The 24615-nt window shown below is 39.1% G+C and overlaps 1 protein-coding gene across 16 annotated transcripts in view; it reads right to left on the reverse strand.

Moving 5' to 3' along the window:
• The window catches only part of SOX5 (SRY-box transcription factor 5), a 613432-nt gene that overhangs the window by 172304 nt on the left and 416513 nt on the right, over positions 1-24615 (reverse strand). Inside the window, exon 1 of one of the 16 annotated variants that reach the window (XM_032105165.1) lies at positions 8878-8899. The exons of the other annotated variants lie outside the window; for them this stretch is intronic. The gene's annotated coding sequence lies outside the window, so the exon portion shown is untranslated. Of the gene's footprint in view, positions 1-8877; positions 8900-24615 lie in introns of those variants that run through there. 16 annotated transcript variants of the gene reach the window in all.

Genomic DNA, 24615 nt, shown 5'->3' on the forward strand with positions numbered 1-24615 from the left:
GGACTTGCCTAAAATAATCTCCCAAGACTTGCACACAGGCTTCTCCACTGAAGTACAGCATTCCATCTGCCTTGACAACTTGTTCTGTTTGTTCTCAGTTGTCTCCATTCACGGATTTTTTGGACTGTTATTTTCAGCGTAAATAGGGTGAGGAAATACACTGGGTTTCCTTTTGATCAAGCATTTTTCTTTCTAAGGAATAACATCGAGATACATGGGTGGTTCAGCCATATAACAGCTGTGACAGGTAATCCCCAAATACCCGAAGAGAAATCAGAGAAAAGTCTGTTATGCATAGCTCTTTAACATAATAGTTCTAGACAAGGGGAAAGGAAAGTCAGAAAGTAAACGCAGAAAAGTCAGAGGAAAAAAGGGAAGAGAGACAAGGAAAACAATGCTGAGAACAAGGAAAAAACAACACTAAGAAAGGGGCCTCATTTGTCAAATCCAAAACGTACTTATACTACACAATGCACTGAAGGAGCAGGAGAGTTAGGGCAACTCTGCAGCCACTCCTTGGCTATTGAAAACTGTCACCAACATGGAGCCATTCCCCAGCCATCAAACAGGTAACTGCAGCAGCCTGGGCAAGTGTGAAACAGCTGTAACAGGAACTTATCAGAAAAGACAACAGGATTTAGATTGAAGCATAAACTATGCCTTCAAATTACTGCCAGCACTCCAAAGTGAAAACATCTTTTTTATCAGAGAGGAATCTCACTCATACCCTGCAGGAAAACTTTTTCAGACTACTTTAGAAAACTTAAAACTTCCTTCATTCACCTTAGGATGATAGAACTCCCTCTGCAAATAGTTGTCCAGATCCACAAGAAGGATCATCTGCATTCAGCACGGCTTCATGAATCACCAAAGACCAGTAAGGTGAATGCAGGGCAGGAACAGAATACCTTCCCAAGAATTAAGGTCATTCACTAGGCAGCTCTTTACACAGTGTTGGCAATCAAGAGGCACTACATTCCCCCTGGTAAAAAGAACACAGACCCCAGAAATACAGAAAATGTCAACATTTCCTCCGATGAAGTTACTTTGAAACAAGAAACAGTTCTCTCACTTCTGCACTACCAATCTCATCAATGGCCACCTAGAATTAGCCTTCTCCCACTTCATCCAACAAACTTGTCCATGTCACTCTGGGACCTAATTTGTTTCATTAAAAACAAGACAGGACTATGTGTACTCATCCTTACAGATTTCTCAACGACCCATTTGAGAAGGCCTGCTCTAGTGCCTGGCCCCTAGACTTAAATTAGGAATAAACTCCTTTTTGCAATTCCAAAGCATTTATCTGTGCAGTCCTAATAACATGAGCGCAAGGGAAGCTTAAACTAAACTGAATCAGGATGAACAAGTTCTGATGAAAAAAGAACCACTTAGAAGAGACAACCTTCTCTGCAACATCTGTAGTTCAGGATCCTACTCGTTCTTCACTTCTTCGGTGTAGTGGTAAGAGACATCTGGGTTCTGCTGTGAATGGGCAGAAGCTACACTTTGCTCTGTCAGACAGAAATCTGGTACCAGCAATTGTGTTCTCATCTTGATTATTTCTACCTTTCATGGCCACAAAAGCAAAAAGGCATCTTCTGACACAGCTCTGACTGGTATAACAAGGTGTCTCTCCAAAGAATCTGGCCTCATATTCAAAGCGCTTAGTGCGACATGCACCTACCGAAAGAACGCCCAACCCCAAACTTCCGTGTATGATTGTGATCTCAAGCACTGACTAGGCTACAACTAACTAAAGGACTGGGACACATGGAGTAACGCATAACCTGAGAATCATCAAGACAAACCCTTACAAGGAGCTGGACCCATACTCAGGAATGCAATCTTGCAAGACCTGACAGTAAAAGTGGGTGCTTCGCCGGAGTGACAACTCCTTTAAATAAAGATCAAATCTGTAAATGAAGAGCATATAGCACAAAAAAAAGATCTGTGAAAGGACCGGAAAGTGCAGGGATCTGTGCAGCTCTGCTGCTGGGATTCCTGGCTTTAATTCTTTGTCTTTGTGGGGTAACTCTGAGCATTGACTCAAACTACCTCAAAGTCCCTAAGAAACTCAGCAGAATTTTAATGTTTGCATGGAAATCACTCAGGTAACTGATGGTGCAGCTGTGAAAAAATCAATCCAAGTCTGGTATCAGCTGCGCCTCAATTTTAACATTGAAACAGCTAATGCTGATGAACTCTGAATAATAATACCATTATCAAACTGTTATATGGAATCGTATCTTTTGTGATTTAATTTTGTGACTAACACTGATATCTCAGTATGGTACCTACCTTTCTTTTCTGACACAATGCTCAACAATATGCAGTTTACACAGAGATTTATTTCACATCTAACAGGAGATGTTTGGAAAAAGAACTACATGCAATTCAGTTTTTCTTTTTCAACTCTGAGATAAAACTAGGGCTGAGACTGAAATATTTTCTCTTAAACCGACCTCTCTCTCTGAGTAAGATAGAGAAGTCTTTGAATAAACATATATAAATGTCCCTCTGGTATGGAGATATGAAGGAGAGTCATATCAGATACATGTGGGTATGCCAGAAAAGGACCCAGGGTCAATATCAAAAGTGGTGGAGTGGAGGGATGTGGGGCTCCTGTGGAGTGAGGCAAATGACAAGAGTGAGGCAAATGACAAGGGTGAATTCCCAGATTGCTTGAGAACAGGGTGTCTGGGAAGGTGGGGTGTGGAGTAATTGCAGAATGGTGTAACAGGGAATTTAATAGATCAGAAAAGGCTGAATAGGATAACAGGCCCATTGTTCAGAAAGTTCTCTTTTGTGACCAGGCTTTAAGAGAATGCCGGAGAAACAAATGACTTAATCCTGGGGGGATGCTATGGCATAAATGAAAGTAGTCTATACCTTGAAAGCCGATGGAATAAATTTCTGTATCACATAACCACACTGACGACTGCAGCTTTCAGCAAAGTCTTAAGACTTTGCAATTGACAAAACCCTCACAATCCTGCCCTCCCATGTCCCCCTTTCTCTCTTCAACAGCATTTTCCAATGTACGTGGGGGGCAGACAGGGGAATAACACATGAACAACAAACAGACGTGGTCAAATGCCATGTCAAACACAATGGTTACAGGGTAGCACAGAACGAAAGAATTCTTCAGTGCTGGCTTCCCTTCTCTCCCATGTTCTAACCACTGACCTAATCTTGGAGCTTCCTGGTTCTATGAACACAGCCACTAAGCACTACACCACCAATTTACACAGCTTCCTGCTTCCTTGCTAAGGGACTGGAAGTGCCATAGGAGATGCTTGGTGCAAAATGTTGGCTAACCTTCCTAGTCTCTCCCTGAGCATCATGTGTTTCTGGGGAACTTTCTTGCGCCCTGTTAAAGCAGATGATGGAGTTGGAGGGTCCTGGGACATCAAAGACAGCATTTTTCCAGTTACTTTAACACAAGCTGAATCAAGAATACAGAAAGGACAGCATAATTTAAAAAGTAAATGTCACACTAGGGCATAATATGCAACATATTATACCTTTCCAGAATATGTTATACCTTTCCTTGCAAGGATGGCAGGGTAGGCAGTGTTAAAAGTGACACCATCAGCTTTGGCTTTATAAATAACAGAAGAGCCAGGATATAATGTATTATATGGTTCAAGGATTAAGGAGAACATAAAATGACTGGAGTTTTTTTCATAGAAAAAAAGGTAGAAATACGCATTTCTCAGTTACCCACAATTTCTTAATGGAAGTAATAGATCATTAGTTAAGAAAAAAAATAATCTCGAGCTCATTGTAACTCAGGAAGAAAAGTGAGAGGTAGAAATATAATGCAGCAATCCACAAACCAAACTTTTTCCAGATCTTTATGAAACTCAGCCTCTAAATCCTCAAATTCCTACTACACCTAGATGGAACCTATTGGTTGGTTCTAAATTTGGCTACAGAAATTCTCCAATTCTCTGTGAGTCTTTTGAATGAAATTCCATCCTAAAACAATTAACAGAGAAAAATTACTTTGCCTTCCAGGAATTCAGGGTTGGAGATGCGTAGCTCAGCTGTGACTTGTGGTTTACTTGGTAGGCAGTGTGTTGCACTTTTTATTCTTCGTCTCTCTCCTTTTGCCAGAGGAAAAAAAAAGATCACCATAGGTGCACTTCTAGAGAGCTTTGCATAAAAGCTAGGCTTCTGCAAAGCCCTGATCTGACTTTAATTGAAACACTTGTTTCCATACATACTACAGATACTGTTTTTGTAAGAGTTTAAAACATATAAAAGAAGCTATTACTGCTTTGAACATTTCTAACTCAGAAAAAAAATCAAGGCATGAAAAGTTTCCTCCATCCTATTTAAATTACATTTGGGTAGTTCTCTGTGGGGCTACTACAAATTCCTTTAACCCCACCAGTCTCTTAGCTACATTAAATTAATGATGCGTCTCAAGCACTCACTCTTCTGCAGGAGAGTGTGGAATCTCCAGTCGGACACCTACAATTCACTAAATTGGAAACATTGACCTAAGGGAGACATCAGTGCGTTATCCTTGCAGACAGTATTAGGCTGTAATGCAAAACACAGATAATATTTGGGGGAGTTAAGAAGATGAGGTGTACGTTGAGTGGATTTTTCAATGTCAGTAGGGAGAGGCTTCAAAGCACTTCAGCGCAGTTCTCCTGACGACTATACCATTCTAGGTTCACCAGCATATAGTACTACATCCTTCTTTATATGAACACTCCAAACACCCAAATTGTTCCAACAGTCCCTACTATAATGTGTTCCTGCTACTCTATACAATACTTCAATTAAGGCTGAGCTACATTAACTATGATTATCAGAAAAATATGTATTTCCACAATGCCCTTTTTCGTCCACTGTTATAACTCTTCACTCCCAAAGCTGTGTTTATAATGAAACGTGTGGTGTATTTTCCATTAAAAGCCTTGGCAGGAGTTTCTGTAGTTTTTCTCATGTATCTCAACTTCAATACTCTTTCTGCATTTGCTTCACAATAACCAGTCTATTTCCAAGTGATTAATTTTCTATTCTAAAACAATGCATTCCTTTCCCCTCTCATTTTGCTGGTGTGGGGTTTGGGGTTTTTTTCCCTTTTCTTACCAAGAGAAAAAAATTCTTTTTCAATGACATCATGGTATAAAATTTTCAAAGCAGGTTTTAGCGGGAGATATGCAGATTGCTTTGAAAAGTTACCCTCATAAATAACAACAAAGTACTGAATTATCAAGGCTGTAACTCAGTCAAGAGGTGCTGTAACCATTTAAATTATATGACCTCAGCAGAACCTCTTGATTGAATTGCAGCCTTTCATTAAACCAGGCACTCTGTATTATTTTCTCTGAACAAGAGTAAATCAGGATGGTAAAGAGATTAGCCCCCAAGCCCATCTCTTTGTGATCTAGAGGCATATAATTTTTAACCATTACCTCAATTTTGTAACTTAAAAAGCCCGTGCATAATCTACTGTGTCAATAATTCCCTTCCCTGTACAGGGAATGACGACATGACAAAAGTACTGTGTAACCCAGGTACATTTAGAAACTATAATGCTTGTAAAGGAGCAAGATCCCACTACTGAAAGCTAGAGAAAAGTGGGGGAAAAAAGGAGGGAAAAGAGAAACTGTAGATTCATAGCACTGCCGGTTCATTCACAAAAAGCTGGAAACCAGAAGGGACCATTAGCTCATCTAGGCTCATCTTCTATATATATTACTGAATATTCATTATTTCATCAACCAAAATCAAACCTTTCTCTGATTTATTTCTAACTACCATTTTACTAGAAGAGAAACAGCTGGCCTCTGAGTCAGGACATTCCATAAATATCTCCTTGCTTTTACTGGAAAGTTGTCTGTGTAGGGATGAGGGTGGAGGGAACCAGGGTACTTATAACACTCCCTCTGTTCATCTCTAGCTGGCTGATAGAATGCTGCCTTCATAATTGGAGAGAGACAACCTCCATACCAGTGGTTCTGAAACAAACCCATGACAACATCATCAATGTTTTGGAACTTTTTATGGAGTGGGTCCATGCAGGAGCTCCTGTGCTTGTGCAAGCAGCCACTGCAGTGGGCTGGCAGGGATCCCTTCTCCAAAGAGCCCTTCCCAGGCTGCTCAGCACAGGTTGGGAGCATGATTTAGGAGGAACAAGTTTCCCCACAATTTGTATCTTACCCTGGAAGAAGACGGTGCTTTCCTTAACTGGCCATAATGTGCTTCAGTTTCCCTTATTGCTTGGACTTTGCCTTCTTTTCAAAGCCCCTACATTTAACTTGGTAAGAGAAAAGCTACAGTAAGTCCCTTTTCCTATTTTCTTATATTTGTGTAGCTGTTAGACATTTTGCAAAGGAGGGGAGTACCAGCCAGCCTCTCACAACAAAAGGGCTACTGTCACTGCGCCAGTCCCAGACATGGTGGAAACCAGCCCACAGGAAAAGGCCTGGCTCCAGTGTTAGGCTCCGGCCGAGTACAGTCACTGCATTCACTCAAATTGGCAACAGGTCTCAGTGTTCCTGGCTTTGAGCTGTGAACAAGGGTCGGGATTGAATAACCAATTATACAACCGCTGACTGAGTTTATCCAAGGTTTGCAAACTGCTATAATAGCCCAGTATTCACTGACTGTTTTATCCTTTTCCAGATATAGTGTCATATCTCCCCTTGTGCTCCATTTACATGTCACTTTATTACATACATCCATTAAAAAGGTTAATACAATGTCACAGTCAATGCCTAAATGTTGCCATTCAGTATCCTCGCCTTGCTCCCTGCTACATTTCACATTCACACATTTCTTTCTCTCCCCCTCTCCTGTGGGCTTTGCTCAGTCACACTCGCACACTCTTTCCTGCTGCAAGTTAAATCAATTTGCTGTCAAGAATACAGAGCAGAGCATGAACAAAACGGTAGCCAAGAGTCAATAGAGTAAAAACTGCATGCTCCCTAAAGTTGCCAGTCATGGTGAGTGCTCTGTACCGCTAGTGACGGGAATAACCTTTAAAACTCCAAAAGTTCAGAGAATCACCTAAATTTGTAGACATTGTTGAGACTCCCTGAATCACCTGGGTCTCTTAAATTATCAGGAAAGTTCACTTGCTAAAAAAGCCTTTTAAGTGGCTTTTCTTACTTCTAGATAAACTTTAAACATACCAAAAACTGTTCTTCTCTGATTTTTAACACTTCCCAACTTGACCCCACCTACAACCCAGACGCGTAGGAGGCTGGAAAAGACTGGAAAAAAATAGAACCAAAATTCTCTACCTCTTCATGTGAATTACTGACAGAGATCTTGCTTAAAGTTTGTTATTTTTCTCTTCTGTAAAATATTATTGTCTCTGATCAAATTGATCCTCTCGGCATAGAATTTTGTTTCTGAAAACAGTAAGAAAAGAAAATCTTCTACAGGTTTACTTTTTGAGATAAAGGGATTCCTGCCACTTTTTAAATTTCTGTTTTCTACTGCCCTATTAACAAAAAATAGGGCAAGAAATCAAAGACAAAATTTTACGTTTTGATTTTATGCAATACAAATCACTGCTGTTTGCATACATGGTATCACTGGCAGAAAGGTACAACTTCTAAGTAAGGTACAACTTCTGAGATGTCAGTACAGCAGGAGATCTTCAGTGGTAACACAGTGAAGCTACATTTATTTAACAAAGCCCAGTTTCATTCCTGATCATAAAAACAGATTTTCATTTAACTTTTTGGCATTTTACAGTTAGGAGTAGGACAGTTCAGAAAAAATAATTTGATCCCATCAAGTAAAGAACTTGAGGATATTTTTTCATTCTCCCCCATTTTCCTGGGGCTTGAGACTTCATCTTTTTGCTGTCTGACCATGAAAGCCATGGCCACAGAAAAAATGTTTTTATAAAGACTACTTTTGTAGAATCTAATTGTTTATTTACTGATTATCAGTCAAGAAAGTGCAAACAGGTATTTGAAAATCATCTAAGCTGAGGGGTTTTATCAACTCATCATCAGTATGTGAAGTTTGACTGCAATAATGGAAAAGAGAACATTTTTTCCCAATATACCCCCCTGCAAAGGAACATGAAACACACTGTTCATGTGAACTGTACACTACTCCCACTCACTCAAGACAAAGTTATTCACTGGGGTAAGACTTTCAGAAAATATTTTGGTTTACTTTTTAAAAGAACCTTCACACACATTTTGGATAATATCTATTTCCCTTCTGAGGAGTGCTCAGGCTTCTTACACGAACCCTTAATACTCACACAGACCACTTCATGTAATGGTACCAAACTGTGCTACAGGGACCCTAAACGATCTTATTTGCTCACTCTTCAGCTTGAGACAAGTTAGGGATATGTGAAGCATTGAGATGCAGTGTTAAGGGAGCACAGCAGTCCTGACATACTAAATGGAGAGACACCCAAAATTCACATAACTTCTTTGACTCTCAATAAAAAAAATCAAATTCTTCAAGAAGCCCCATTACTCAATTTAGGATTCCAAACAACAGAATTATAGCAAAAATCTATTTCCAATTAATCACTTTCCTATCTAAGGGCCTGTATGTGAAGTCCTTTTTTTTGTTCTTTTTTTTAATGTAATGCCTTTTGAAACATTCACAATGCAACTGCCCACTTTTGCATCATAAAAGATCTGTAGGCAACACACTGTTCAGCTATCAGTAATAGACTCTTGATTGAGTTGGACTCTGAATGACACATGGTAGCAGCAAGTGATAAAAAGATTGGAGAAAAACCCTCCCCTCAATTTACTCCTAAACCAATTATTTGCAAGCTTTGTGCACCATGAAATTCTATTAGAAACAAATTATATTAGCAATGCTTATGAATGCTATGGCAAGTTGTTATCCAAAAATGGGAATTACCTCTGAACAGAAGAGAGGAATGTAATAATTCTTTTGGCAAGTGGAGAGGCTTCTGTTTCGTTCTCTTGTCTAATTGTTCTAAAGAAAAAAAAATGACACTAAATTTTGTTACCACAGTTTCTTACGACTTCTTAAAACTTGATGACCTGACTTGGTACTAATCTAATCAAGCCTGAAGCAAGTAGCTTCAAAATTGTTTAAGGCAGAACAACTTGTCTGAGCTCCTTTGGAAAAGGACATTCTCCAAACTCTGACTTCTTTTTCCTGCTCATTCAAGCAAAAAAAGGAGAAAATGGGGCTGGAATTTCTATGGCCAAAACCAAAACAAAAAAACAGGACATGACATACCTTGGCAAGTTTACAGACTTTCAGGCAGAGAAGGATGCAAAACTGCATGATATTTTGGATAAACGCAATGAAGAAAGGCCTAACTTGAAAATATAGGTATAAAAGTGTTCTTTTTTTCTGTCAGGAAATTATGCAAGGGAAAATTCCTTCCTATCACCCCTTCTGATTCCCAAATTAGCATCTTGCAAATGTCTGCAGCTCTGGTCACCACACAAGAAATACCCAGACAGATGCACTCTTCTGTAGGAGGATATCCTATCCCTGTGACATCTGAGTGTTACTTTAACAGTATTGGGATATCATACATCAGAAGATGATAGCCTAGAGCCCTGTAGTGTACCTAAAACAGTCTGTGCTACTGTATTTGGAAGAAACTGATATTCCCTGAAAGATGCTGCACCTCTCAAGCAAAAACATCCTATTACTGATTTGTGGTGTTTTCATACCACTTTTTGGTGGCTTTTTGAAAACGCTTTGGTTATGCATAACCTAGAAAGAAGACATAGTACAGTACTTACAGATTGCTAACTAATATTTCTGTTTCAGACCTCAAGCTCTCTTGAAAAATGAATAAGCATAATTCAGAATTCATGAATTTGAACACCAATCTACAAATGTGACAAGCCCCGTCTGTCCCACAGTCCACAGAGCCTGAAAGACTGGCAAACACTCCAGTGAGTGATCAAAGTGTTTTGTTATGATATTAAAAAAATCATAAAAGTAATAATTTTACTTCCTTCTAAGTTTGAGGACAAAATCTGACTGGTTAGTTTCCAATCTTCTCTTTTCCTTCCAAGACTTCCTTACTGTGAGCACAAAAATAATTTTCATTAATATTCTGTGAATATTAAGTGAAATAAATAGTGAAATAAAAATGGAAATAATAATTAATATCTAGCTGTTAAATTCTTGACAGAAAAGAAGAATAAAGCAGAGTTTGATTCACTGACTCCTTGAAATAGATTCTTAGGGGAACTGAAGACATTCAGAGTGTAGAACAAATTATATCTCATGGAACTCATTCTTATGGTCACTCCGGAATTATCCTTATTTATAATTGTATCTTTTGGTATTCAGGCTATTTCCTTGCCCTCATCAAAAGAGAAGGACAAAGAAGGAAATGTGAGGGCATATTTTTTCTTCCATCAATTCTAGTGGCTAGATGCCATAATACAGCACGCTTTTATTTCTATTACAGTTCACTTCTTAGCCTAGTGTTAGCAATAGTCAGCTTTAAGGCAGGTACAGTAATCCTAGCTTACTAATTGATTATTTCAGAATCGTATTATTACTGTACTCAAGAATCAGGATGCTACTGCTTTCATCAATATTTCTTTAAAAAAACAAAGATATGAGTTTCCACCTCTTCAATTTTGTGACTGCAGCGAAGTGCTGGATTGCCAGTGGTTGGTAGATAGATTCTATTTCAAACACGTATTTATCTGTGTTAGCTGCAAAATGATAGGGCTGTGCAGAAGTAAAGATTCACTTGTTTCATGTTCCTAATCTTCTGCTGAATACCCCTTCATAACTTGACTAGAAAGGGATGGATTTATTTGAATTCCATTTGTGATGTCATGTGGATTTAAGAGTATTCCTAAAAATATATGAAATCTTCAAAACCTTTGCAAACTTTTCTCTCTGAGCATGGAATAGGTGCAATGAAACTTAAGAGAATTTTAACTTAAAATATATCATGCTATTAACATTTTAACCACCCTGAAGTCATATTCATGTTGCTACATTTTCAAATTATTTTCCACTTTACGAGAAACATAAATGTAAGTTCCTTTGATATTTTAAACCCCGACTTAGAGACTGTTTCAGCCTCCCTCTGTCCAAGTGTTAACTGACTAATAGCTCTGCAGCTGTGGAAGAAAACATCTCTCATCTCCCCCATGGTCCGGCACCTTCCATTTATGGCGGGGATGATTTCATTATGTTTTACCACTGCTGGCTCCCATATTTTTCCCCTAACTCTCTCCCCAGCCCACTGCTAACTGTTATAAACCTTCGAAAGGATTTGGGAAGCTATCACTCAAAGCACCACGGAGCAAGAGCCAATCACCAAGGCAAGGGAAGCCTTCCTACCTAAACAAACCATTATCGGCTCATCTCTTGTCTTTGTACTCTTTTTTTGCTATTACCTCATGGGATTAACTTTTATCTCTAATCTCTGCTCTGGCCAACTGTCAAGGAGCCTAAAAGCTGCCTGTCTTTTAATCTGTGTGTAATAATACTGCTGTTACTAACAGATAACTGTGAAACAACATGGAGGGAAGGAAAACACACAAACACACAAGGGCTGATTGTTAAAAGCTGCTGTACTTGTTCCTACCTGAAAGGAGGGCAAGATCACGCATGATGTCCATATTGCATTTCCTTCTTTTTCTCTTTCATGTTTTTCTTTTCAGTTCAATGCCACTGAAATGTTTTAATTTGGGGTATCTGTTCTTATTAACCAGTTTATGTCCTGTTCAACCTGAAATGGCTAGGTTTCCAGGAGTATGTGAAAAACCTCATCTACTTGTAACTTTCCATTAAAAAAAAAATCAGGATGGGTAACATAACAGAAAATAAAAGAAAAAAAAGGAAAAGAAAATTAATGATCCTACTGTAAAGGGAAATAGCCAAAGCTTCAAAACAGTCAACATTTTAAAGCTTGCCTTGAAATAAGTAAGTCTCTTACTGGGTGGCACATTTACCAGGCAGTCAGGTTTTACTTTAAGTTAATACTTTTATAAGCTCTCCCCAATACTACATTACACCATGTTTTGTAAAACAAGTCTAAGACTGAAAGAAAAACAAAGACCACTTAATTATGGCCAGGTGTGCAGGGTAGCAGTTCTCAGAGAATATGGGGTCTTGAGGGGTTAGAGCAGGAAGGCAAACCCTCATAAAAACTGCTCTTGTAGGGGTGTTGGTGGCATTTTTTTCAGATTTTATTAAAAGCTTATTAAAGTCAAAGACATGCCCTTTTATTTAAATCTAGTCCTTTGAGTTTGAAAATCAACAGGGGAGAGGAATAAAGGAGCCCTACCAAAAAAATACCAGCAGGAGAGTTATGGATACAGTATTTTGAGGAAGTAGCTGTGAGGACACAAAGGACACAAGTCTTATATGGAATAGCAATAGCAATTTAACCAAGTGGGTTAGTGATAAATATATTTTAACCGTTGCACTAGGTAACTTCTAGGATTCCGGCTCAGAATCTTACTATACCTCTCAAAACCTATGAAGCAAACTCGTATGTTCCAATCATTCTCCAGATATGAAAACTTAATGATTAGGCACCATACTCTGAATAACCAGCAACCTTAGGGAAGCTGGAGCTGTAGAGTGGCACATGACAAAATTTCCTCCTGGCAGGTCCAAGACAATTCCTTTGAATCTCATGGTGATTTTGTACATCTTAACAGTTGTATAATTTTCCAGCTTCAGTTGAAAAGGCATCATTATTCCCAAGTGGGAAAAAAAAGGCAGAAAAATAAATGTCTGGCTCAAAGTCAACCAAGAAGGCCCAGTGGCAGAGCCAAGGTCACACACAGAGTCATTCAGGTTGGAAAAGACTTCAAGATCAAGTCCAACTTTTAACCAACCACCACCTTGTCAACTAGACCACAGCACTCAGCCTCATGTCCAGTCGTTTCCTGAACATCTCCAGGGAGGGTGACTCCACCAGGTCCCTGGGCAGCCTGTTCCAATGCTTAACAATCCTGTCTGTGAATAAATTCTTCCCAAAAGCAGGTGGCAACAGCAGCCCAAAGGGAGAATCCTGGATGCTTCAGGAGAGGGTGGCCCAGGACATGTTCCCCTGGTCCCCAAACACTCTGGCAGGGACAGACCCAGCTCCAGGCACTCTCCCCAAGGACTCTCTCCTCTTCATAGCTTCCCACAACTCTTCCCTGCAACTCACTGCGACTGTCACGACATATCCTGACTCCTGCCCACAGAGCTCTGCCCAAACAGGCCACAATACACTCTCCATGTGGCAAAGGCAATGAGAAGCCAATGGTGTCAAATGGAGGCATCAAAAGGAGGTCCAGTGTGTCCCCCAATGGCTAATGGCATCCATAAGAAACCTGAAAGGCATTCAGCAGGAGTGATTATCTTTGCAGAGTATAAAACCTCATCCCCCTGCACAATGTGTTGTAGTAATCTCAGTCACATATCACAGTGACAAGGATTACATATCTAGGGTCCAGATACAAAAGGCAAGGCTGCAATCTTCAGCCAAAAAAGCAAAGGAAATTTTTAACTAAAGCCATCTGAAACTCCAGAAAGAGACAACGGACCAGAGACATCTCAAGCATGAACTTCTTGGCAAAGACGAGAAAAAGACCATCATGAACGAGGAAGGGGGATGGGAACCATCCTTCACTCCTCAGTGAGGAATGTGAGAGTGACTGTGAGTGTAGTGAGGCACTGGCACAGGTTGCCCAGAGAAGCTGCAGATGCCCAGTCCCTGGAAGTGTCCCTGTCCATGCCAGGGAGGTTGAAATGAGATGATCTTTAAGGTGCCTTCCAACCCAAACCATTCTGTGATTCATCAAACCTAAATCCTTTCCTCTACTACTCTCTCATCAGAGCTGGTTTTGGGGGTTTATTCTTAACTCCATACATTCCTTGACCACAGACAAAGATGTCCTGGCAGCCAGAGCTGGACATCCTCGCACTGGAACTCAAACTCTCTCTGACACAAGTCATCGTTCCTGACAATAGCTTGAACCCCAATGAAGAAAAACAAGAAAAATGTAATTAATTCTACCATCCACCAATACGTCGATAATCTCAGACTGCATACTGTGGTCTTTATCATATACTATCTCCAAATGGCTTTCCAGGAGTTTTGAATAAATAACAGTAAGGAAACTCAAGATACCTCCTGCCAAAGGAATATATGACCACAACTATCTGGGATTATTTAGAAAAGAAAATAGAGAAGCACCCAAAAGCAATACCATCCACCTTGTATAGGGATTACTGATGGTTTAACACTGTTTGCTGCTCAAGTATCAAAGGCTGCTGCTAGATTTAAATGTGGACTATGCTGGTAGAAAGATCCTCACAATGCAAAGCAACAGCATTTCCTCTTACTACGGATTTTGATACTGAACTAAAAGGGACAAAGAATTCAGGAAACCAAATTGTTCAAAACTTTCTCTCTCCCACCTGTTTCACCTGACAACATGAGGTCTTTAGACTTGCCCATCTCACCCTAAGATGCTTATATTCAGCCCCAAAATATAGGATCTTTGCAAACATTAGAGTATTTATTGCTCAGCTCAGATCTGAAAATGAAAACAAAACACTGTATCTTCTCACTGTCACCTCTGAAATTCTTCTTCATACCACTGTCAGTGTTGGTCCCTCATTTCATTTCATCAGAGTAAAAATCTACATCCGTTCTACATTTAAGAGACAACATTCACAGTTTTTCAGACTGCCAGCACCAAAATCTAACAACCAAGTTCTAATCAGTGACAGAGATGCGCCTACACTTGCAGCCCACTCCCACTAAAATAAGGAATCGGGGACACGAACACTAGCTTTGACCCAAGTGCCCAGATTAGCAACCTCCCACTTGCCCCCTCCTCAGAAATCAATATATTGCTCCCTTTAAAAATGGTTTGCTGAAAACTTCTCAGAAGCAGCTTGGTGAGGGTGATTATCTGAGGATCTTAAGTGAGCCTTTAATAAGGTTCTACTGTATACAGTACATCTAAAAAAAAGCCCACTAAAAATAACAATGAGAGAAGATGATTGTAGAGGATCTCACTCTCTCAGCATCATTTCTAGCTTGTGCCCACAACACTACAGTAAAATATCTTGTCAGGCCAGGAGGGCTCGACAGGCCTAATCAATAGCTGTTATTTTTTCACAAGTGCCAACAAAGGAAAAACTTAATTTATGCCACACAAGATGCTGAAAATAATTCATACTAATTGGACTGCCTAAAATTCCCCTTCTGTCCTTCTGTTTTTGATTGCTTTTAACTTCTCAAACTTTGACTGTCCACACTGAAATGCTTAGCCTCTGAGCTAGAGAAAAAAACAAAAACACAGGAGTAACAAGGGCAACATTACTTTCTTGCTATCTGACAGTTTAAGCTGCCATTTCTAAGCAAAATTAGCATTGGTTTTGAGTGTCTAACTTCCTTCAACTGTTCTGTAAAAGACAGCTACACTGCTTGAGAATGCCAAATTTTGTCAAGTGAAGATTAAGTGAGTACAGACCTCTTTCAGTATTGTCTTCAGAGGAAGTTAGAAGACTGCAGACAGCTGTGACATACTTTAATATTTGCAATACATATTGTAATATTCTGTATTGTTATTAATCCCTAGGACTTGTAAAAGCCCTTCAGAAGCACACGGAGTAAATCTTAGAAATCGTTGATTTTTTTTCTCTTCATAACCACATACAAACATGACGTAGTGCTACTGCAATTTGTGGGGCTTTCCAGGCCATCAGGTTATTATCCCTTACATAGGAACATTTGAAAAAAGCTAACATAGCAATTGAAAGTTATTCATAAAGAGAGGGAAGATTCTGATAAGCAATAAACTATTTCAGAAAAAAGCCATCCACTGCCATTTGTCTACTAAGCTATAAAAAGCACTTTCATGAACAGTGTATTTCAACTAAAAATCAAAACAAAATAGAAATCACTACCAATTACTATCATACATGTTATCACAGGAAAAGGTTTCTAGCCTCTGTCCTGTTCTGAGAACTTTGGATCTGGTGCACAGCTGTCTCACAAAGTATGGGCAACAGTGTTAAGTGTTTGGTTTTCCTACTATTTCTAACTGTGGTAACACAAAGAAAAGGCTGGATGCTTTCCCAAAAGAAATGAAGATGCATTCCAAATCCTAAAACACAAGGTACAAGCTCCAAAAGAAACACACCAGGCTGTCAGGCCAAAGCTGCTACTGGGGAAAAAGACAGGTATGAGGAATTTGTTGTGGGGAGGTGAGTCAAGCAGTAAAATGTTCTGCACATGAGGACGAAGGAGCAGCAGAACTAAGGAGCAGTGAACTGGGGATGGAAGAAAGATGGTCACTGGGTTTTTATGAAAAGTCCCTATTTCTTTAGTATTTTTCCGTAACTCCACTGCAACCAAGCAGAAATATGCCCAGCAAATGTTACACTGAGACTTCTTTCTTTATTCAGTGATCCAACCTGACTCAGGTCTTAACAGTCTTAGACTCAGCTGATGTGCATTCTCAAAAGAAACAGTATTTTCCCTATCCTTGAAACATCTGGAGAGAAAGTCAGCCTGCTCCAGAGTAGAATGAAAGGGAGAAATACAATCAGTTAATACAGAGAACTACAGAGTTTGGCTCCAGTGCTACCTTAAGCCTTGACCTAACCTGACAGGATATACGCACATCAGAATTTGAAGTTAATTAGACCAAATGTCTGCTGACCAACCTGTGATTGCATAGCACGGCTCAACTCTAACATGCATGTGGAGATACCTGAGGGACAGAAATAAATTTTCACATGGGAAATGTTAAATGTTCGGCTTTACTGTGACATGTGGCTGTGCTGTTAGAACAGAAGTAGCACATAAGCAATGCATAGACTAATGCAGAAGCTCTTTATCATTCACTCCCAACTTTATTAACTTTCAAAAAGGTTCATGCTGTTATTCTGTCCAAAATTATGTCCAAAAGTGTGCACACACACTTCCAATAGATTAATAATATTTACCACCAAGAATAAGGGAAGTGTAAGTATGATAGATAAAGCTAACATGTACTTCTGTTCCAATATGAAGGGTTTAACAACTATGACACATCCTGCCCTTGCACTTCAGTAATAATCATTCCATGTCAACAAGAGGGGAAAATGTTGGGGTTTTTTTTGTAAAAGAAACATGTTTTCCATAGATTTTTTCATACACTGAGACTTTAAAGTGCGTCACTATGTCTGTGTGTATGTATATGGAAAAAACTTTCTATTCTTAAAATGACTTCGCAAATCAAGCAGGGCAGTACTGCTCCTTACTTTGAACAAGGAAACATTTCAGGAAAAAAAAAAAGTTGTGACTGAAAATATTTTTTTGTGGCTTTGTGGAATTATTCTACCTGACTTCGTAACAGAGTAAAAAAGTCCTAGACAGGCAGGTGATCAATTAAACTAGTATCAGGACTGAGTTAAGTGTTCATTCAGTTTCCACCCAAACATTGAATCCTCTGTCAGACTCCCTCCTAGCAAGCAAAGCTTGCTCTTTATCAGTTCCATAAGTACAATTAGCTAAGTGATAGATACATGCACAGGAGCAGAGTGGAATTATTAATGCAGAACTTTGAAGAATCCTTAAATCCATACCCCACTGTGTTGATTTTGCCACAGTCACTGTTAGAATCACAGACTAATTTACCTGTGGAGAAAATCAACTTTCAAAAGTTCCAAGGAAGAAGATCATATTTACATATGTGCCAGCTTCAATTTCAAGGTCTACAAGATTGCAGGAAAATAAAATAAAAAAAGAGGATCAGTTTTTCTGGTCTTTCAACTTATGCAGCAAATCAAATCTTCCAGATCCAGACTACATATCTCAGATATGCATGAGAATGAAAATAAGAAAGATAACCACAGACACTGAGGAACAGATAAGAATCATCAAATGCATTACCATAGTTTTGAACGATGACAAAAATGGCACTTGAGTGAGATATTACCCTCCAGCTTCATCACACTCAATGACACATTTAATGTCAGACTAAAATTTATAGGATATTAAAGCAAACAAAACCATGTTTAAAGCAATGTTAATGTTACTTTGGTGTTTACACACAAACCACCAGAAGTTTGCAAATTTAAACTTGACACATAGGCCTTCATCTGTTTTATAAACACAAATGGCAACATTTGTACCGAGTGCCTCCATCTTGGGTGCAGCTTTTGATTTCCTGTATGGATTTCAACTCTAGCTTTTCACTTCCTTGTCCAGGAAGGACCCAGCTTCTACTTACGAGACACTACAAAGTAAAATACTGAAGCTGCAAGGCTGCCCAAAGGATCTAGGAACTTTTAAGCGCAAGGGTAATATCTGGGGGCACGTGGGCTATGCTAGAAGTGATGGAGTGATGTTTTAGACATAGAGTGATTCCTTTCAAAGAACAGCTTGGATTTCCTCCCATTAACACAAACCAGTGCATATATGTCTACGTAGGTCCATTAAGCATTTATTTAATCTTCTTTTCCCCTACGGTCTTCTTCTTTGATAGATCTCTCTGCTCATCTCCAGTTATTAGCTATTACCAGAGGCAAAAGCCAGCAGGTAAAAGATAACCAACTTGAATATGTCAAATCTATTGTTGTCAAAATTAAAATAAATCCAACAAAGTCTGTCTTTTAGTGTAGCCGCTGAAATACGCATACTGCCTATTTCAGTAAGACAGTTCAGTTTTTAATTCTTCAGCATTCTCTACACCATGTGAAAATAGCTACCACCACTCTTCTTATTGCTGAGTATTATGTAGCCCGAATTCATAAAGTCATTTAGGATGTGCTAAATTTAAAATATGGCCCTAAATCCACCTTTGTAAAGCATGGCCTGAGTACATTTTAAGTGAATTTTATACTACACTATTATTGTCTTTTTTTTTTTAAACCAATAACACTGACCTAATCTGGTTGTTACAAAGGTGCTGTGAAAAGCACCATTCTAGTATTTTAAGAAGAACCTCTCCTAAAACTGTTGTATATTTGTGAAGAAGGATTTGGGGGATTTAAATAAACTCTCTTTAAAAAGCTAAATTTTAGTTAACAGAAAGAGAATTCAAAAGAGAGAGGAATTATATGGACAGGTTTTCCAGCCCATCATGTCAGGAATTGGGTAAATTATGCTTTTTTTTGTTAAATACTTCCTTCTGTTGACTCCAAATGGGACTACCAGAGTAAAGAAGAGCAGAATTGATATGTGCTATTTCTACCCACAATGCCACAGTTCAATTCCTTTCATCAACCAAACACCACAGACAAAAGGATTTTGTAAGACAAATGTGACCCACAACTACAAGCAAGTCAAGTATTAAATTATTCAAAGTGCATTACTGTCTTACTCTTCTCACTTAAATTCCAAGTGCACCAGAGACAAAAATACCAGAGTTGTTTTTTGTCACCTCTCGCAAAACTTGGTTAATTAGCGTAGCACAGAGCGGTGCCCCTGGTGCACACGTGACAATGTACACCCACACACTAATTCACTCTGCCACATTCAGACTTAATTAGGTGTGAGCCCAAGCTGCGAGGCTCAAATCCCTATCTGGAAATACCCTGTGCTGGCCAAAATACAGGAATGAGCTTGAGGTGATCCAAACTCAGGTCCCCACACTGTCCTGTCCCCCACCTCTCATCTACACTGGACTTCTTTTAGTCTCTGGCCTCTGAGGCAAGAAATGCCTTTACAGTTTGTCAATACAAGACCTGGCACACGGGATCCCAGGCTGAGTTTGCACCCCACAGGGTTACTGTAATATCCTATTACTGGCTAAACAATGAAGTGACAGAACCACATTTCTAGAATGGTGCTGATTTAAAACAGGGTTTTTTTTAATAGACATTTAACAATATTAGTTTTGTTTCTTTTTCTAATGTAAGCTAAAGACAAAGTTGCATTTTGCTTGAAAGAAATACTGAAGAACTATTAGAATGTAACTTTAGAATATTTAAATAATGTGGGAAACCAAGTCCAATTTTAAGGTAAAGTAAATACTCCTGGTCCTGAGTCACACTGAAAGTTGAAATCGCTTCAATATGCCCATTAGCCTCATCTGAAAACTGGACACAGACTTCTGAATCATTACCTCCTTTCAAAAAACTTTACCAACATCACCTTACACATTTTTCTTACCTATGAGGTTCTAGGTGGTTCATATGAGTGGTTTTTTCTTTAGTTTCTTTTCTCTGAGGGTGAAAACAAGTTATTTGCATTATATCCTTTGTGCTTTCAGGTGGAAATGTTACTCTGCTGCAAACTGATGGTGAGGCTTTCTGTGCCTGCAGGCAGAAGCACCGTGTCAACACAGTCCCACCACAGGCACACATCTGCACAGCAGTGCCAGGGGAATGTGGGGCTTTAGAAGCTGTCCTGGTGATCTGGTCTTCAAAGGAGAGAACAGTCTTACAGGAAACCAGCGCTGACCAGTTTTCTTTCCCAGAACTGGAAAAGGAGGCCATTCAGCCTGGGGGTCACCACTGCTTCCACTACAGGCAGAATGAAGTGGATCAGACCTGCATGTGAAATTCAACATCCACACTATTGGGACTTCCTGCACTACACAAGTAGAGACCAAACAGAACAAAAATGCTCAGGAAAAAAAAAATCTCCTGAAATCATTCTGGAAGAAGGTTCATGTTGGCTTCTGAATTGCTGAGATAGTGTTTAACTAATACACAAACAGAAAGGAAAATATTCTAAAAGCTGAGAAGTGAGTGCTAGCAAGGAGAGTGTAATTTAATAGCCTGAAGCTGTCTGATATACAGTCTGAGCATAACCACATTAAAAGAAACCTTGTAAACCTTCAAACTGTTAGCTATCTGTTCTGAATGGCACACCAAATCCTTTTAACTACAACTTATTTTGGCTGAATTCTGTCAAGGCAAAATTAGCCCATGTTGTTTACAACTGAAATTACACACTGCTATTCCATTCAAAGCTTTCCTGCACAAGGTCTTGCCTCCCACATTATTTGCATTTATGTATTTTTCCAGAGTGCAGTTGTCCAGAAATTTCCTCAGAACTCTACTGGATCAGATTTGAAAATTTATGCATAGAATTATTTTTAAGAATGAGTATTATGTCTTAGCACCACCCCTGAAGTCTGTCCAGGTCACCTCACAAGAGCTTTTCCATAGCAGGCTTTACACAAGTTTAATACAATCATTCTATGAGTCATGCACTGGCTGAAGGCTCTACCCCTGACACAGAGAAGACACTTCCAAAGAGGGGAAAAAGTTTAACAGCTTCAATGACACTGCATGCAACACAAGAGAATTTCAGCAGCAGACCATCTGGGCTTCTGATCCAAAGGTCATTGACATCCATTGACTTCATTAGGCTTAGACAACTACTAAATATGATCACCAACATAGATTTTGGTTTCGCTGGGTTCTTGAAAGTGTTAAAAGAATTAAACTCTTCATTTTATTCATGCAGAAAAAACAACCTAACACCAGTGTAATGTCAGGCAGCAAGCATCTTTGAAGGAGAGCAACTAAAGGGAGGACACACCACAGCATCTCTAGATCATTTTCTTCCCTTTTTTCACTGAGTTTGCCAACAAGTGTGCCAAATAGGCTGGACTGGTTTTACTTGTTTATTTATTTAATGTGACAAGGCAGCATGATACCGTCATTCCATGCAATACAGTCAGCCTATGGTTTGTCTGTTACTTTGTCACCAACGACTGCATGAAAAATACAAAAAACTCCCAAAACAAAACACACAAATCTCTCCTGAAGTATTCATTGTGCTCCTAAAAAAATTAGAGGATCCACAGAATGTCAATCCAACCAATTTCCTGTGCCCTCTGGTAACTCATGGACAGGTTTATTTAATCTTTCTTAGTTCTTTTAACACTCTGAGTAGTCAACAAATTATGTGAAATTACCTATTACAGAAGACAAATTACTATAAAGTTCGCATTCACACACTGAAATCAAAGAAAATATTTGGATTCTGAAGTAATATTTCTCTATCACACAGTCTCAACATGTCCCTCAAATATTAACTTCCCATCACAATCTCCATGGAAAGGTAGGGTTGGCAGAAGAAAGCCCAGGAACTCAAGCCAGGAGTGAGATGCTCCAGCGCTCCCTGTGCAGGCTGGAGATGTGGGCACTAGCAGCAGTGCTCTGGTTCCTGGAGCTCTGCCAGCACAGTCTTTGGCTTTAAGGAGTTTGGATGGCTGTGTCCTGCAACCACCGTGGGATGTGGGAGGGGAAGCTGCACCATGGTGAGTTTGCCCAGCAGGTGAAACTTAAAAGTCAAAGTGCCTGCGTCACAGTATTGTCTCATTGTGTCACAATGAAATGCCATGGCATGACGCATCAAACTGAGAATACTTCAAGATCTTTCATTTTCTCTTGGCCAAGATTATCTGGTCTGCCTGGCAAAATCTGCATTTTCAGTGCACATGCAGGGACAATTTGAAGTTTAGAATTACAGTTACGATTCATAATGGTAGACTGAATGGGAGAATTGTGTTTAGGCTGCTTACTTCAGACTCTTTTGTGCATCCCAGCTGGTATCAAGGAATTTTAAGCTGGGTGTTTAAGGGCTAAACTTCACATGGACTTCATGAAGCCCGGCAGGTGTTGTCGGAATGTGAATTAGCCCACCTAAGTTAGATACCTAGAAGTATAAGTATCCTTCTCAAAATATGGGAGAGAAATATAGAACAAAATGTCAGAATTTTTTCCATGAAGTATCTTCATCTTGCCATACAGATTTTTATGCTTCATGGAAAGCGTTTAATGGCTTCTCCTAAAACACAGCAATCATTGCCAACACTTCGATTCAACGTTTTCAATGGAAGCAGGGAGAAAGAGAGAAGAACAGGGCAGGGGCAGTTCTACAGGAAGAAGCTTAGGTCTACAAAGAGGCTTATGATTAACTTTTTTATTTACCATTAAATTTCTTTTAGCTAAGTCCAAAAAAGCAGTGAGAGGGCTCTGACTAGACAGTTTTCAAACTGTTATACATTTATGGGAAAAGGATCTAAGCAAAATTCCTACATTTTACTGTTTGTATTTCACAGTTTCACATAAACTGTCTTGTTTGCATGAGCGTTCCTTTTACTGAGACTCAAGAACACTGCTGCAGATCTCTTACCAGGGCAACTAACTAAGCCTCCTAAAACTGTGTTCTAGCCATACTCCCTATAGCTGTAAGAATACCAAAATGCTCTCGGAATGTTCAACATATTCCCTTGAAACCAAAGATGTGACAATTGTTAAACGTACCAATGAAAGGAAATATTTTATACAATAGAACTAAACTAATCAACTGGTTCTCTAGCAGGAAAAAAAATGAACTGAAAAGAGTGTATTAAAGAAGAGCAGCATTAATTCTAAAAGGTTCCTGTGGTTGATTTGCTAGGATAACAGCTTGACCACAGCAACCACAAATGGAAATACCCCTAAAGCAGCCATGGATGTTGTCCAAAAGAAAAACACCTGAACATCTTCTCAGAAGACAGTTTGCAATATGACCTTTCAGAACACGGCCACTCACCAGCGACTGCTTGTACACTCCGCTTATCCAGAGCCTAACTTGTGATTCCTGAGAGGAGACAACACTGCACCAGTTTACAACAGTACAGACAAATTGTGCAGGGAAGAATCAGAAATAGGTGACAAGTTGCAAATTTTTATTTTTAGCTTAGCTCGTGGTAACTTCCTCATAACCATACTCTGAAACTGAAAAAAATGCAGTAATTATACACTGAACTTGTTTTAAAGTGATTATTCTCACCAGGGAAAAAGCTGTACTTACTCCTCTATCTTAGCATAAAACTGTCAGCTCTAAGTATCTTGAGGTGAAATGTTATAAGCATTTCTCTTATTGAAAAATATCTTATGGATAAGTCCTAAGTTTTTGGCTGTGGCAAAAAGTGGAAAGAAATGGACTGGGAGAAAAGTCACTTACAATTATGTATTTTGTGGCTCCTTCATAACTTGAAAATAAAATCCACTTAAAAAGACAATATTCAAGGTAAAATTCCAGTACTTCTTTGTCACATCAACTGTTCAGAAAATGTTACAATTTTGAAAATTTTAAAGCAAAATTTTGAAGGAAATCATAGAGAAACATTACTGGTGCACATTATGTGACGTAAGGTATTTTTTTTATAATACTAACATTATAGTTACTGGTAAAGAAAACACAAAGTAAGCATCATCTCTGCCTCAATAAGATGGTAACATAAGAAATTTTTTAGAAAATTATGTAAATGTCGGGCTTGGTCTTTCCTGTCCTCCACAGAAAAGCAGAAATAGGCATCTGTTTACATCAGGTTCTCAGAGGAACATAAATACATGCACATGTGTAGGCACGCAGAAAAATACATATTCCTAATCTTAACTCTGTTGACTTTGTTTGGGATATCCACCAGTGCCACGTAAATGTGCTTATCTCCTGTGTTTTTCTGAAAGTGCTGAAAGATGTCATCTTCCCTGACAGAGATGGGATCAGAAAAATCCACACACATGACCACAGACAAGCAGTCCACCTGGAGAGGACAGAAATACTAAACTGCATTGTCCAGAACACTCATCAGCAGCATATAAGGAAAGTTTTGTTCAAAGATACCAAAACTGCTTTATTATGGAAAATGAAAAACGTCCTCTTTTCTCATGTTGGAAGCAAATCCA

This window comes from Corvus moneduloides, chromosome 4 (genome assembly GCF_009650955.1).
Source record: "Corvus moneduloides isolate bCorMon1 chromosome 4, bCorMon1.pri, whole genome shotgun sequence".
NCBI lineage: Eukaryota > Metazoa > Chordata > Aves > Passeriformes > Corvidae > Corvus > Corvus moneduloides.